Raw genomic sequence first — 15,767 nt, forward strand, 5'->3', positions numbered from 1 at the left:
ACCAGCAGCAGCACCGCCACCTCCTCCAGGAGCAGCGAGGGAAGGACGGAGCAGCCCTCCCTCTGGCGCCGGGGCTCGCTGGGTGAGTGCCACTGAGCCGCTGGTGGCAGGGGACAGAGAGCTGCGGGGTTGTCCGTGGCAGCGAGGCGGTGCGGGGCTTTGCCGGCGGGATCTGCTCCGAGGGGTTTAGCAGGTGGCTGTCGGCGTGGAGGAAGTTTTGTGTTTGTTTGGGAGCTCTCGTGGCTTTGCTGCGGCGTGGGAGAGSCAGGAGAGGAGAGGGAGGCTCCGCGCGTCCCGCAGTGCCACGRGCAGAGGTGCTGCTGCTCTGCCGGACCCTGTGAGAGGACATTTCGATCAGAGTCCTCTTTTTACGGTCGGAGCTGAACTCTGAAAAGTAACCATAGCTCCTCTTTCCATTGCCTGTTAATGCTGTCATCCTCGGGGTGACACAACTGTCTAGATATAGTTGTCTTATAGCTGCGAGGCACGAGTACGCACACACGCGAGCCTCTTTTCCTTTCTGACAGGATTTAGACATCTCTAATTTCATTAATRTACTCAGAAAGTGTCAGTGTCTCTGGCACACACATGTAAAAGTGCAGAGTTTAGGTAGACCTATGTATCTGTGATTTTTTTTTCCCCCTGAGCGTGGGAGATATTCTTACTACAGCATGCCAAATACTTCACCCAGAAGGCAAAGCATCAGCCTGGAAATTGTACTCTGTGTCAGGCAAACTCTGAAGCRTGCACCCTGTTAAAGAGGAATGAGAATCTGACTTTTCCCAGACCTGTGCTGCTCTGCAGGCAGTGTGAGTGTGTATGATAGAAAATTAATGCTGCTACTCAAAATAATGGCGTGGTTGTAATAGCAGCCCTTTAGCTTTCTTCTGAGGTTGACAAGAATTAATGGAGAAAATAATGTGCCGTTTTAAGAGATGGTTGGGGCAGAATTAATGTTCTAGCTCCAGAAACGTCCGGGTATTTAGAGGAGCAAGCTGTATTTTTGCAGCATTTGCTCTGAGGGGATTAGAGCTATACCACTGAGAGACTGAAATGTTATTTTCTTTATGTTCTATTCTACTTTCCTGATGTGTGAAAGGGATTCCAGGAAGCAAGGTCAAAGTTAGAGAATTGGATGTAACATCAGAACTCTTATTTATCCCTGTTGCTAAGCCCTGTGGGGATGCTGAAACAGCACTTTCTCCTCTTGTGGTCCAGCTGCTCGCCGTGTTTGYCCTGATTTTGCCACCTGAGCCTTGTGTGTTTCTCCCTCACCCACCACGGCAGGTGACACCGTTCAGCAGTGCCGTGCTGCCAGAAATGCTCGCTGAGCCCGTGCGAGGGGGAAATCTTACCACAACTGCTGAGATTATCCCAGAAAGACCCTTTGCAGACTGACTCCGCATCCTCAGGTAACTAACAAGTTGGCAAACTTCGGCTGGTCGGGCTGAGCGAGGGGATTTACTGGGATTGATGTCGAAAGGGGGTGAACCTGGAATTATTACTTTATTCTGTYGATGAAAGCAGTGGGATTACAAGGAGTGAGATGGGAACAGTCACTCAGCCATTAAGTCTYATGCCTTCATGGCCTCACGAGAGCTATTTAGATGCTTGTGCCTTGTACACATGTGTGTCCAGGGAGAATCTGCAATTAGGGAGATCTGCAGAGCAATCAGCAAACTAAAAGGCGGTTTTAGAGTGCAAAGCCAGCAGACAGGAGTACGGCTGGGGGTCCCCACCTTCCCGTGAGTCGATAAAAGGGGTCCCGCTCAGCCTGAGCGAGGAATAAGGCTCGATACGCTGGAAGGGCTGCGATCGATCGTCAGCCGTGTGAAATCCTGGGGCTGGCATGTGTTTTCGATCCACATGTTCATCTGCCCGCGCTCTGGTAGCTTTGCATTATCAGCTGGGAATCCCGCAGTGGGACCAGCTGCTTCTGCTGCCCTGGAAGGGAGGAAAAGCGGCAGCGGAGCATGTGAGAGCAGAGGCAGGTTTCAGCTGAGCACCCCCTAATTGCGAGAGCTCTGAAGGTTAGAGACGGGGGAGTTTATCACCGCAGTTTGACAGCAGTCGCAAGGACACGATGACACGTCCTGCCGTGTCAAAGTCACGTCTCCCGCTGATAATAAAAGCCAATTTCAGTGTGCTCGGAAGCCTCGGGTTTTGTATTTGAGCACGCTAGAGATGCTCAGCCATGGTGCGGGTCTCAGGCAGCTTTAGCTCGCGTATCGATCGCTCTCCTTTGCGCTGCGATAGGAACCCCGCAGGGCAGCGGCACATTTGAGTCACCACCTCGGTGCGCAGCGGCAGCGGCGGGGCTGGCTCGGCCAGCCGGCTCYGTGCTCACCCCCTGCAGATGTCTGCATCAACAACCAAACAGTATCGACTCGGACAAGCCCCGTCACTGCAGCACTGAGCAGGCAGGGAGGAATTTTCCTGCCGAGGAAAGGTAGGGGAGGTGCAGGCGCAGGCAGGTGTGGGGATGCTCCCAAGGGCGCACGTACAAGTTCTGGGACAGCGCTGCTGCGCACAGCCGGGGCTCGCAGATCCCTCTCTGCTGCCTGACATGCGAAAGCACAAGCTCAGGTGTTTTTTTTTTCCTTCAGGCTGTTCAATCATTTGTTCAACTCCGTGTTAGCTGCAGCCCTGTGGCAATCGCCCGGCATTAATTCATGCCGAAGAAGGGCTGCTGTCACTGGGGCGATGCAGGAGCGCAGGTGAAGTGACTTCGTCGCGATTTGCAGTTCAAATGGGAAGTTGCCATGACATAAATCTATTTCCAATCCAATTTAGATAAGACAGCCCTCTGTCCAAACATGCCTAATAACTGCGTGAGTAGCACGCTCCAGAGCACCACAATTATTCCCGGAGAAATAAACAAGAACGGACCCATTTTGATCCTTTAAAAGTACAATTAAAGCCCTTGCGAGGCTGCGTCTGAGAGCTCCAAGCCTCAGACAGAGGAGTCTATTCCCTCACTGCCGCGCGTGGGATTTATATCCCAAACTTCCATTAGCGCTAATGGCAGCYCCAGCCGCCGTGCCCCGATGCGCTGCGCATTCCGAGCAGGCTCTCACGGGCGGGGTGTAAACACCGGGGGCTGCCGAGCCCCCGCAGCACCGCCCGCCGGTGCAAATTGCGCCGAGTCCTTGGGGACTCGCAGAGGGCTTGCGGCTGAGCGCTGCCGGGATGCTGAATGGGCTTTCCCGACGCTCATCCAGGCTGGAAGGACAAACCTCAGGCTCAGGACTCAGCGCCGCGCTGGTTGGTCCCCGCGGGGAGATTTGGCCCCGTGCCTTGGCTTGTGGTGTAGCGCTGAAGAAAACGTAATGTGATTAAGATGTATCTGTCTCCGAGCCGGAGTGAGGCAGCGGCAGTGACTCACAGCACCTTGCTGGAGCTGTCAAAACACTTGGCTGGCGAGAATAGCCTTCCACACAAAAAGCACTGATTCAATATGTTTATATTTAAACAAAACGCTCAGGCTCTGATTCACTGCGGCATTACTACAGCCTTGGGTGGCTGTAACCCCAGCCAAGCGGCTCCCAGGCACGCACGGAGCCGTCGAGCGCTGACTTCCAATGAGTTTTAGAGAAARGCTTGGTCCTGGCGAGTCTTCTGCAGGGAGGGCTTGAGCATCGRTGCCGGTGTTGAGGGCACAGTGCAAGGTCACGGATCTTGCTCTCGTTCCCCTGCACCTGCAGACAGGTGTGTGGGCACCAAAAGATGATGGTGATGAAATGTGTGGTGGTGGGATGGCAGCTGCACGGAGCACAGGAGCAGACCCTCGAGCACCTCTGGGATGGGATTTGTGCGCCTTCAGCTCGTTTTCTCACCCTGTAGCTGCAGGTGTGCAGGCAGCACCCCTTCCCTCCCAGARAGCCGAGCCACCCGTGACAGCCCGTGGGAGCTGCTGAGCTGGGGAATTGGGTGCTCCAGGCTCTGCAGRGTTGGAACTGCTGTGATTTGCTAACAGATGGTCTGGTGCTGAGCAGCTTGGGGCCACTTTGCTCCCAGAGCRCAGACTTTCCTTTAAAACTGGGAACATATTTAAAGCCAAACTTACAGCCTAGAGATGCTCTTGGTGTTTGCTTGGTTGTTGYTTCCATTCTTTGCTTCTAAACTTAGTTATGGGCATTGTGGTGAGGGTGTTGTGACAACTTTACTGCTTCAGCTGATGCGAAGTCTTTAGGAATTAAAAACAGCTAGCCAAGGGTATGTCCCAGGCTGGTGCTGAACACAACCCCAGAAAAGGGGTGCCAGCTGGATGCTCAATGAACCCCCTGCCACGATGGTCATACGTGTCCCTCAGCAAAATACAAATTTTTCCGTCTGCTCCTGCCAGCCAGCACCAGCCCCCAGCCCGTGGATGTGTGAAAACACAGCCTGCCTTCCCTCCCAGCCACAGGCTGCCTGTGCTCCTTCCCTTGTCCTGCCTCCCTGCTGTCTCTAGCCCCACCTGTGCTCAGGGATGCTGAATTTCACACTGTCACACTCCCTCTCTGGGGCAGGGAGTGGAATTCTCGTGGCTCRGAGCGGCAARGGAGCTTTGCACRGAGCTGGTGGAGCTGCAGAACTGAGCTGAGATGCTTTGCATTCTGTGGTTGTCTGTGCTGCCCCTGCACTCACGCTGATTTTCTGCTTCCATTGCACACAGGCAATGATAGGGCTGTGCTTCCAGCCTTTTCCCTGAAAAACTCCAGGGAGTGTGTTTTAGCATTTGGAGGCTTGGTTTGAAGGAAAGGATCTACCTGTGTGCTGGGTTTGGCTCCTTTCCCAGCCCTGGCAGCCTGGGTGGCTATGGGAATGTCACTTCATCTCTCTGTACCTTTGTTTTCCTCAGAGCAGTGTGAGGAAAACTGTAATGTTCTCCCATCCCACGGCCCTGGGAGATAAATTCATTTGTTGCTGTGCTCAGATAACACRGTAGCGGGGTTTCCACCTAGGAGAACACGATATCAGAGTAATTAAATACCCAGGCTGTCCAGGCTCTGGTGTAACTCAAATAATGGGATGGAACCTGCAGGAAGAGAAGGTTGCTGCACATGAATTCAAACCAGTACTTGGAACTATGCAGTACCAGTGGGGAGGTGAAGACCACAGCCCTTCCCTTGTTCCTGAGAGCTGAGGAGGCTGCCAGGAGCATCTCTGGCGTGTGTGATGGTCCAGGGTGATTAGAGCACTGTAGTAGACCTTAACAACCTTGGTGGTGTTGTCCCACTGCAAGAGCAATTGTCTCTTTTAGGGGGAAATGCTGCTTTTCTCTGCAATCCATTCCTGATGGGTCCGAGAGCAGGGCTGAGTGGTCTCGACTCCAAAAAGGGTGTTAATCCACCAGTCGGTTTCTGCACAGACCTGTAGCATCCTTTACAAGAAACCTCCAACCCCACAGATTCGAAATTCAGTGAGAAAACACAAGAATCCTCTCGTAGGAGGGGTTTCTCCTTCAGCGCTTCTTTGTGGGTTTTTGATGCAGAAGAAGGAAGGGAAAGCACATTGCTCCTTCCTCCTGCCAGTGGAGAAGAGATTCTGTCCCCTGGAATTGTTGTGTAGGTACTATGTATAAGGAGATTCCAGTTTGGGGAAGTAAATATTTCCCATGGGACCTGACTTTGAGTTATTCTGTGAAGTGGCTCTGGACACTTTCTTTCCGTGAATTGCCTTTAGACATCAGTCTAATAGAAGTTTTGGGGTTTTTTTAAGGTGCATTTAAAAGAAAATAATAAAAATTTCTTTTAAAAGGGAGGTTTGGGAGGTTATGATGCCTCCTAGAAATGCACATGGGTCCTCATCTTGTCTCATGCAGAGCCAAGCGAAGCCCAGTCCTGGCTCTCACAAGGACCCAGCGCTCACCAGGCAGAGCACCACTGGAGTTATGGACCTCAGTAAATCCTGAATTAGCACCTTGTCACCTTCCCACGGAGATGAGCGAGCTCAGAGCAGACAGCCAGGGGGCTGCGGGTTCACAGAATGCCCTGGTCCTCTGCAGGACTCTGCTCTGGAGGAACAGACCTCCCCCGGTCCTTGTCACAGCACAAAAACCCAATAATCCCTCCTTTTAGCCCAAATGTTGATCCTCCACCCTCTGTGCCCTGAAAAGCCGAAGCCCCCGGAGAACAAACCAGCTCCTGCTTCTCCGAGGCGACACCACCACCTAGTGAATGCACTCTGCGCTGGTTCCAGGGCAGCCCCGGAGCTCCGTGMGTGACTTGGGGAAACCAAAACCCAACGCTCGGCTCTCACACCCCACAGCCGGGCACAGGAACCCCTGTCCTCACCCAGATGGCCCCATCCCGGTGCACCCTCCTGTCCTGGGCATGTYCTGCCTGCCCTGTGGGGTTGGGGCTGCCCAGGACACCCCACTCAGCTSTAGGAGCAGCAGCCCCTGCCTGTGCCCGGTGCTGTGGTGGTCACTCCGGAGAGGGGTTTGCTGTGCTGGCCAGCCTCAGGGTGGGTGTTTCAGAGGCTCTTTCGCATTTGCCAGCCTCTCAGCTGTTCTTTCAGCAGATTGAGGGCTGCAGGCTGAGGCTGAGTGTCGTTCTGGCCCCCTCTGGATCCCTCCTGCCCTGCACACCCCAGACCGTGATGTTCCAGCCATCCTGGCAGCGAGCATTACTCACCTTCTTTTTCCTCCTCTTTTGTGCAGAGCTGATCTGATCGGGGCCTWCCAAAGACATTAACGACGTCGAAAGTAGCTTATTTTAAGAGAAAATATGCAGAAGAAGAACATTTACATCAAGATTACCATGAGTATTGTCCAAAAGTGAGTATCTCCTCCCGCTCCACACCCCACCCTCCCCCCGGTTTCATTCCTTGATGCTAAAGATCCATCCATTCACTCCCCAGCACCTGATACTACCAGAGGACCGGACTTGTATCCTAAAATTATCTCTCCAGAAGCTGCGCTTCCTGGACGACCCCGAAGCCTATCTCCGTAGGTCTGTATTAATTAACAATCTGTTGAGGAAGATTCACCTAGAGACAGAGAGGGAGAGCTATGAATACTTTAAGGAGGCTCCGTGCTATAGGACTGCCTACTCTGACGCACGAAAACGGCTGAAGTTTATGGTGCAGGAGTGCTGTTCCCAGTCGCTCTATTATGAAGAGCTGCACTCGTATCGAATCGTGCCTTACTCTGCAGAGAACGCCGTTTACGGGATGGGCTACACGGGCAGCCACCTGGAGCAAAATTCTCAGTTGCTTATTTATAAAATGAATTAAAGTAGCTGTTAGAGCCGCTGACGTTTGTTTCTGAATGCTTGAACTGCTTGTGGAGGTGCTGAGGTGAGGCGCTGRTTGCAGGTGTGTTGGGATGGCAGGCGGATATCGGGAGCTGAGCCCGAGGAAGGCGCTTTGGAGGATGCTCCGCAGCCCCCGCTGTTAACCCCTGGTGTGCCGCACCTTGCTGCGCACACAGCGCGGGCCCGGGCCGAGCTCCTTTACCCGCACAGACTGCGCGAAATGCGGTTTGCAGAAACAAAGCTGCACTTAAGCCACCCTGTGTGTAGATACGGATGCTCCGAATCACCTTTTTTTTGCAGTTAAATTACGCCGTCCCCAGTGCGAGGGGAGCCCCCCGAAGCGGTGGAGTAGTCTAACAGTGAGGAGTAAAACAACACAAGTTGTCTGCTGTGAAGGTGTAGACAGGAGGTTTCTCTGAGGATTGCTTTGACCATGAAGGAGTCAGTGCCAAAGGAWTAAGTCTTTAGATTAGGATTTTCAGAGACTGAACTCGCTTGCTACTTTCAGACACTCTACTGAGATTTGCAAGGGTTTGTGGGTTGTTTTTTTTTTTAAAAAAAAGATTAATTGCATTCACCTTTTACTTATATTATCTCTTAGCTGGTATCKACTTTGCTCTTTTAATACGACCCAGAATGACTCACAGGAAAGATTGTTTCTTCAGCCCATCATCGGTGTTCCCTTAACTTCATTTGCAACTCCCCTAGCTGTTTCCCCGGTACTTCCTTGCATGCTAATTTGCTGTTTGGCCCGAGGTTCGCACTGGTGCTAGGGAATAGACAGCAATTTCTTTTTWTGTGGAYTATAAAAGGCAGAAAAACAATGRTAAYTCTCACAAGATAGAGAATGAATGTATCTGACAGATGCTGGTAAGACCTCAGCGGTTCTCCTGATGAAACTGCTCAGCATTAGTAATAATGTTTCAGGTTAAGCGAAATGTCTGATTTCAGTCTGGGAATTGACTTTAGAAGATGTAAATATATATATTTCACAAGCTTCGGCAAACGGAATGGCCACGAGTGGAAAGTTTCATAGCTGCCAAAGCTACGCCATGAAAATACCAAAGAGTAACATTAGGAAAAAGACGATGCTCCAGCAATGGGGTCGAAAGCAAAGATTGCACTATAATCCGGGGGAATGTGATKAACGAGCCTGTAAATTAGCCATTAGCGACACCCTCCCAGAACTGCAGAATAAATACACGARGTGGTTCAAAGCCTGTCAAAGTCCTACAGGTCTGTTGGCTTTCAGCGAAGAAAACAGCTTTGCCTCGCTGGCTGTCACCACTTTAAAGCTTTAAAGCGAAGTAAATAATAGCGCACACTCAGCTGGAGGCAGATACATTTATATATAACTAAAACTTTTTTTTTTTTAAATTCTGAAAGGCTTTGCTCTTGCAGATGTGGCTGATGCTATTTCTGAAGCATTATTTAGTGTGAACAAATACCATGGCTTGCCAGGGATGTGCTTTTTGTGTCAGATCCCTCCTGTCACCCTGCTCAGAGCATCCTGGTCGTGTGTGTTGCACATTATCGTCACAGCTCCCAGGCACGTGTTAGTGCTGGAGAAAAGGCAGAAAGGCAAAAGCAAAAATGTGTGAAGAACAAAGTGATCTCTGGTATCAGTAGTYAGAAGTCAGTACAGGTTTAGGAAACAGAAGGAAGCAGTAAAATCCAGATTTTTTTTTTAAAATTAAAAAAGAAAAAGTCAGCAGTGTAATTCAAAACAAGGATAACCTGCAAACTGGGGAATATAAACATCTCAGATACTGTGGGAAGGCTGAAAAAGCAGGGCAGTRCTGTTTGGGAGGTGCTGTTAGTCATGATGAGCGTTCAAGTTTTTGGTTTTGCTTTGAGACAAGCCGCATTTACTTGTCTCTTACAAAAGACTGTCTTTCAACCCTCAGCCTGTGCAGTTCAGCCTCAGAGCTGCTTGGCCTGGTGTGGTTTGATTCCTGCACCAGCCCCAAATCATGCTGATCAAGCTGATCAAGTTGCACGATTTGAGAAATGGTTTCAATGCAGTTTGAGAAATCTCCAGTTTGAGAAATCTCCAGTGGAAAGGGGCCGTGCCCATTCTCGATAGGGGGGTTTAAGAACCCAGGCTGCTGATCAGGGGGGTAGGACAGCCTAAGCAGCACCAGTGAGAGCTGGCAGAGAATCCCATCTGCTGTTTTGAGAGGTGCATTATCCCCCAGGAGCTCTGTGCCACCCCAGGGCTGGGGGAATGGCAAAGGAAAATTGTCTTCTGATTTTTCAAACCACGTAATTTTCCACTCTGAAGAGATCTGATTTATACATTTTTTTCCCTCTCCGGGTCTATTTTCACCTGATTTCATAATGATCTAGCATGTACAGGAAATGCTAAAATGTTTCTTTTCTCTCACTGACATTTTTATATTCATAGGATGGTTCTGGCTTGAATAAACAAAACTTTTAGAGACGTTTCACTGAAAYGAAAAAAGCACAGTAGGATCAAAGTCTTTAACCTCACCTGAAAAAATAATTGGCCCTGTTAGATTCAGCTTTGAGGAAGTTCTTTGCCTGCTGAAAGAGGCAGATAATTTCTTGCCTATTGAAAGCTTGCTTCCCTGATAAGGCGTTGTGATAACTGAACAGATATAACAGACAAAAATCTGCTTCAGGTCACAAAACTCCTTGGGCTACCTAGGAAAGAGGATGATAATTTACTCATACTTTTCTCATGTGTTGTTTTCTTGAACAAAACACGTTGTCTGGATTTTTTAAATCTTCACTTGCTCTAGGAGCCGCTAAAGTGGATTATTTCTTTCTAGAGAACAATAGTTTTTTTTATGGTTGACTTTTTGATATGGAATTGAATCAAAGGTTCACAATTCCAAAGGCTTTAAGTCTGCTTCAGTTTTTATTGCCTTATGCTTTGCCCAGTGCTGCTGATTAGTGATGCTGAAAAGTGGGTCTGAAACATTCGACTTGAGCRCTTAAAAATAGTTTATGGGGTGATAAAGAAGTACAAATGTGCAATAACATTGCAAGTGACTCCTGAAATATTTAATTCGACACCTTTTGAATTATATAGTTATATTGATTTTAACATTTACTCTCCAAGTTACTGGGTACCRGCATTTTAATAGAGCTACATACAGGGATTTTTCTTTTTTGGGGTTTGTAGCTACAGTTCAGCTCTTCTGGCTTCTGATGTGAGAATCTGTCTGTAGGTGGTCAACTTTCAGTGAGATAGATTTATATATATATATGTTCTATTATGACTGCATTAGGAACTCCTACACATGGGCTATGTTTGCACTGGATGTAAAGAAAGTCCTTCCMTCCCTTTGGCTCAGTTGCCTTGGAGATGGAATATTCATCAGAGAGAATATAGATGAGCTGGGTAACAAGGACAGGCTYGGTGAGGAGAGCTGATCATTTTGGAAAGGACTGGCTTAGGACAATTCACTTCCACCCGGGAACGGCAGCACGCTTGGCTGTAATTAGTGTTTCTGTGAGTAGAGATTTCCTTGTGCTGCTTTTCTGGCTGGACATGCTGGGYGAGGGGCACAGAGGGGTGGCTTTGTGGGGGTCACAGTGTGGGTGTGGATGGGGTTTGGTGCAGAATCCCAGCACTGAGTTTGAGCAGCCTGGTCTGGTGAAGGCGTTTCTGCCCATGGMGGGTTGGAACCAGATGGTCTTTAAGGTCCCTTCCAACCCAAACCATTCCATGATTCTGTGATGTTAGGACCCTGATCCTGTAAATGCTTCAGTTACCAGCTGATTTTCTGTACAGACCCTGCTGCTGCAGCCCGAGGGGCTCCTTGTGTGCTCGATGCTCAGCACCTGCATCAGCTTKTGCAGGGCTGGGGCAGAGATCCCCTCCATCGCCTCCCTGTCAGTGACCGTGGCCATCGAGCTGCTGCTTGAGCTCTTGAATACACCTATMTTGCACTGTAAATTGAATTTCTGCTTTCCAATGAATGTGTTGAGTGTATGGACTCTTGTGCCTTAAAGTGCCATCCTGACGCGAGCCTTTGTAAATGTTCTGTAAATGCGCAGACCGTCTGTCGCTGTATCTCTGTGAGCTCCCTCCACATCTGATTTGGGACTTGGCAGCACCTGGGGAAACCCAGCCCTGGCCTCAGTTTGCCATGAGCACAGAAGGGATTTGACAGTTCCCTTCTTTTCTTTTTCTTTTTTTCAAATTGCTTTCCTCTCTGACATTCATGAAATTCTGATTTTCTGGTTTCTGCCGTGGCTGAGTTCTGGGTCACCTGCAGCACCACGAGCCCTTTGCAGGAGCTCAGAAAGTTGTAAAAAAAGTTGTCTCCAGCTTTTAAATGCCACCTGTAGAGCGCTCCCAGGAGGGAATCACAGCTGCATACAAAACTGTGGCAGGTGTTGTCAAGTGTATCATCATTTATTTGACATGATTAACAAAGCAGAGAAGGGAAAACCTATTTCTATTGAAATGCATGAGCCTGCATTATGTTAAATACATGGTGATTATACACCAAGTAATTGGAATAATACTTACTGGTTCTGTAACAAAATAAAAAAACAAAAAAAGAAAAAAAAAAGAATGGCTTTTTAATGTTTAAAATTACCTGGGACCTGATCGAAGGTTTTTATGAAATTGTTTTCTAAAGTGAATAGTAGAAAAAATGTATATGTATTTTAAATATACGTATGATGTGCATGTTATTAATAAAGATCTATTTCTATTGAACCTGATGGACTCTTGTGGAATATTGTTTGGTTTACAAGTTTACATGTGATGTTACTAAAGAAAGGTTTCAAACACTTAAAAAACTTAGAACCACAGATTCTTTGAGGGACCTGGATCTGAGGGTGAACCTGGGATAACTCCTCTGCCATTCACTTGTCTTGTCCTGATCCCATTGTTTGCATCCCAACTTGCCCATGGACTTGCAAGGCCCTTCTTCTTTTCCCTGTTTGTTTATTTGATTTAAAAATCTGCAAGGAACCATTTTCCTAATGATGTCCTGCGGGCCATGTTCCAGATGCTGCCAAAGGAACAAAGTTAAAATAGTTAGCTATTGGAGCAGTTCAGAAAAATGGGATTTTTTTACAAAAAAAATCCTGATTATGATGGAAAGATCTGGGATTTCCTCATCATCAGGGATTTTCTTTAGGATTCTTTTCTTGAGGAAGCTGAAGTGAAACGCTGGAAATTTTTAAGGGGTACTGAACAGGAGAAATATTCACAAAAGGATGGATTTTCCCCTGTGTGCAGGAGCCTGACAGCTCTGAAATCACTGATCCTACGTCCCCTACACCCCTCACATGAATGTGGTGTTGGCAGGATTAAGCAGCCACCACCCAAATCCTGGGATATTCTTTATCAAACAGCTCTTGAACAATTCTAAACAATTCTCCTTTTTAACTAAAAAGCAATACCTAAACCTCAGCCTGGAATATGCATGACTTAGAGGAATGGGCTTCTTGCTGCATATCTGCAGTTTTGGCCTGGTTTTTTCCCCCATATTTTGCGTGAATGACCCATGGTCTCTGGAGTGACATAGCCCTGGCACAGAAAAATATATTCAAATGGCCAAAATTTCTCCTTGGTAGGGGTGGCCACCTCTGAGGATTCACCACACTGATAAGAGATCCTGAGGCTTCCTCCGTCCAGTTGTGGGGGTAACTGCTTTGGTGTGGAAACAAAAAGCAGTGGAGCAGCTTCCCAGCTCCCAGCACAGAGGCACTGTGTGGAAAACATTTTCCCACTATGAATATTTCCAAAGTCGTGTGGATCATCCTGCCACGAAGCAAATTTGGCTGCAGACTGGTGGGGTCCTCTTTGCCAATTCCTCTGCTGCCAAAGGAGGTGATGAAAGTGCCACAGCCAGGCCAACCTGGGCTTGCTCTGCTCTCTTTTTGTATTTTCTTTTCAGCTCTTTTACAGCCACTTTGAATTGAAGCAGCTGCTGGCCTGCCTTACCTTGGCTCTGCCAGCCCAGAATCCTGGAGCAGCTGGCACAGAACCCAGGGAACCCAGCTGAGAGCTGGAACTCACCATGACATCCCACTATTGATGGATTTCAGGGCTTAATTAATTCAGATCCCAAGATGAGAGGTGCTGATGGCCAAACCAGGTGATCCTTGGAGCTCCTGGCTGCAGCCTCCCAGCTCTCCCAGTCCAGTGGGGAGCTCTGCTCTGCCTTTCTGCCCAAAGGCTGGCGTGCCACTGATGGGAAATTGTCCCCAACTGGGCTGAGTGGTGCCAAATTGTGGCTTTTACCAGTTTAAGGAGTATTTTCCTTTTCCAAACTGCTCGGTGGAAATSGTTGCCAGCTTGCTGTGAGGATGTTTGTGTGTAACATCTGCTGTCAGGGGAGAGGAGGGATGGGTGGAAAGGCAGTGGTTTTTTCCCCCTGGGATGTGCCAGAACACCCTTTTCACATTGGGGCAGCTGTTACTGCTCTGCCTGTGTGAGGTTCAGGACCAYGCAGACATTTCAGGGGTGCTGAGACCATCCCATTGCCAGGTCCTGTGGGTCCAGTGCCAGCTGCYCTGTGAATCTGGGCTGGCAGTRCCAGGGAAGGGCAGCCCAGCACAGTCTGGGTGTCTGCCAAGCTCACAGTCCTTGCTGGGATGCTGGGGGGAGACACAGGAGTTTTTTAATTTGTTTCCAAACACAGATGAAATCATCAATCCCATACACAGAGAACATTCTGAAAGGCTGGATGCTCCCTGCCCCGGGCATGAAGGGTCTCCCCCAAAGCTCTGTGGTGCAGGCAGGGATGGCAGCTCGAGGTGGTTCTCCAGAAAAACAGTGGGATTTGATGGGTACACGGAATTGCAGGGGGGAACTCTGTGAATGGACCCTGAATTAGGAAAAAAATCTGGACTGGAAGAGGTGGAAGGTTTCATGTCTCAGGAGCCTCACACCCACTACCAAGGGGTTACCCTTCTCCTGGGATTGTTTCACCAGGTAATTTGGGAATTTGCCCGGTGTTTTGGGAGATGGGTCTGAATGAAGCCATGACCGGGGCTGATGAAATGACTCGATAGTGTCCACTCAGGCTCCACTTGGGATAAAAAAAATCAGTGGGGTCGGGAGGGGGACTTGTGGTGAGGCTGAAAAACCCCCACGGATGTTGCAGTTGCAGTTCTCGAGGCTGGAATCACCTGGAAAGGGAGGGCGAGCTGCAGCCGACACGGGGCAGCAATAAATCATCTGCTGGTACMCTGGGGACTGAGCTGCCCTACAGCACACCCCATCCCTCCCCCGAGCAGTGCAGGGCAGGCTCTGTGCCTCAAGATGGCACTGCGACATTGAAGGATTGCTGGAGGATTATCGCCGTGGAGCTGAGTGGAAAATCAGGAGGGGAGAGCTGTGAGAGGAGTCAGGAGTGGGTGCAGCCTGGGTTGGGGCTCCAAGGACCCTGTTCCCATGGGCAGCCCCAAAACAAGGCACTGTCCAAAGCCTTTCTTTAGCTTTTGTGTCCGAGTTTTGTTAGTTTGGAGTGTCCGAGTTTTGTTAGTTTGGAGTAAACTCTGTCCTGTGCTCCCTTGGGAAGTTGTGCAGTGTGTGATGGCTGCTGAGCTCCACAGAGCTCTGCTGTGAGCAGCACAAAACACAAGGAGCTGCTCCARTTTATCCACAAGGGACAGTTCCCTTCCTGCCCTGGTGATCAGATGGTTGGGAGAGTGACCCAGGCTCTGCCCAGGTGCTCACACCGAGTCAAACAGCAGCGGCCAGAGACAAAAGCTGTGGATGAAATTCTCTTTTCTGGGCTCCTGTTCCCTCTCCCCTTCACKGCTTGAAGGAGCTGAAGAAGCAGCCAATGAATCCCTACATTGTGAAGGTAAGAATTAGACCCTAAAGTGAGGGGATTATGATCCTCCCTGGCTCCTGGATGACCAAGGTGTCCCAGCTCTGTTGTCTGGCCATAAATATTGGCTCTGTTTCACCGCAGAGATGGTGGAGCCTGACTGAAGTTCGGGTGAAGGGGCAGCGGTGTCTTGTGGGGGTCATGGCTGAGCACGAAGGAGTCCAAAGGCAGAGCCCAACCTGAGTTTGAGGGTTTGGGCATTCCTGGATGCCGAGGGACTGAGCAGAATCAGGATGGGAGGATGCCCTGGGGCTCACTGGGTGTGGTTTGAAGGGCTCCTTGGCAGAAGGACACCATCCCAGGACATGGATACAAATGGAAAGGCCTTACTGCTCTGAGAACTTTCTGTGACTCAGTTTCTGTGAGTTCTGCCTGTCCTCAGCCCCCAAGCCATGGATCCTGTGGTTTGGAGCCCATTTGCCCACTTGGASCTGGCTCTAGATTTACATTCTTCAGTGCACTGGCACTCTCAAACACCACCAAGAGAAAGAAGAATTATTTGTCCATTGTGACAACTCTGTCTCTACCCACACACGGTAAAAATGCCCATTTGTGTGTCTGTCTCTTCACCACTGGAGGGCTGCATCGACCTGCAGACTCTCTTTAGGTTACACSAAACCCAGAGCATCTGCCACCTTGAGAGATGTGCTGTATCAGTGTAATTGGGGGAGGCTGAAAAGCAGGAACTGTTTCC

At 49.4% G+C, this 15,767-nt stretch overlaps 1 long non-coding RNA gene across 1 annotated transcript; it reads left to right on the forward strand.

The window, feature by feature from the left end:
• Positions 1-1,249: 1,249 nt before the first annotated feature.
• On the forward strand, positions 1,250-7,787 carry LOC130580949 (uncharacterized). The gene is made up of 3 exons (XR_008966170.1): positions 1,250-1,412; positions 6,647-6,763; positions 6,847-7,787. It is a non-coding gene; the product is annotated as an uncharacterized LOC130580949 (long non-coding RNA).
• Positions 7,788-15,767: the final 7,980 nt, after the last annotated feature.

The sequence above is a fragment of the Malurus melanocephalus genome, unplaced genomic scaffold, assembly GCF_030028575.1.
Source record: "Malurus melanocephalus ecotype Western Australia unplaced genomic scaffold, MMel_1.1 scaffold_373, whole genome shotgun sequence".
NCBI classification, from domain to species: Eukaryota; Metazoa; Chordata; class Aves; order Passeriformes; family Maluridae; genus Malurus; species Malurus melanocephalus.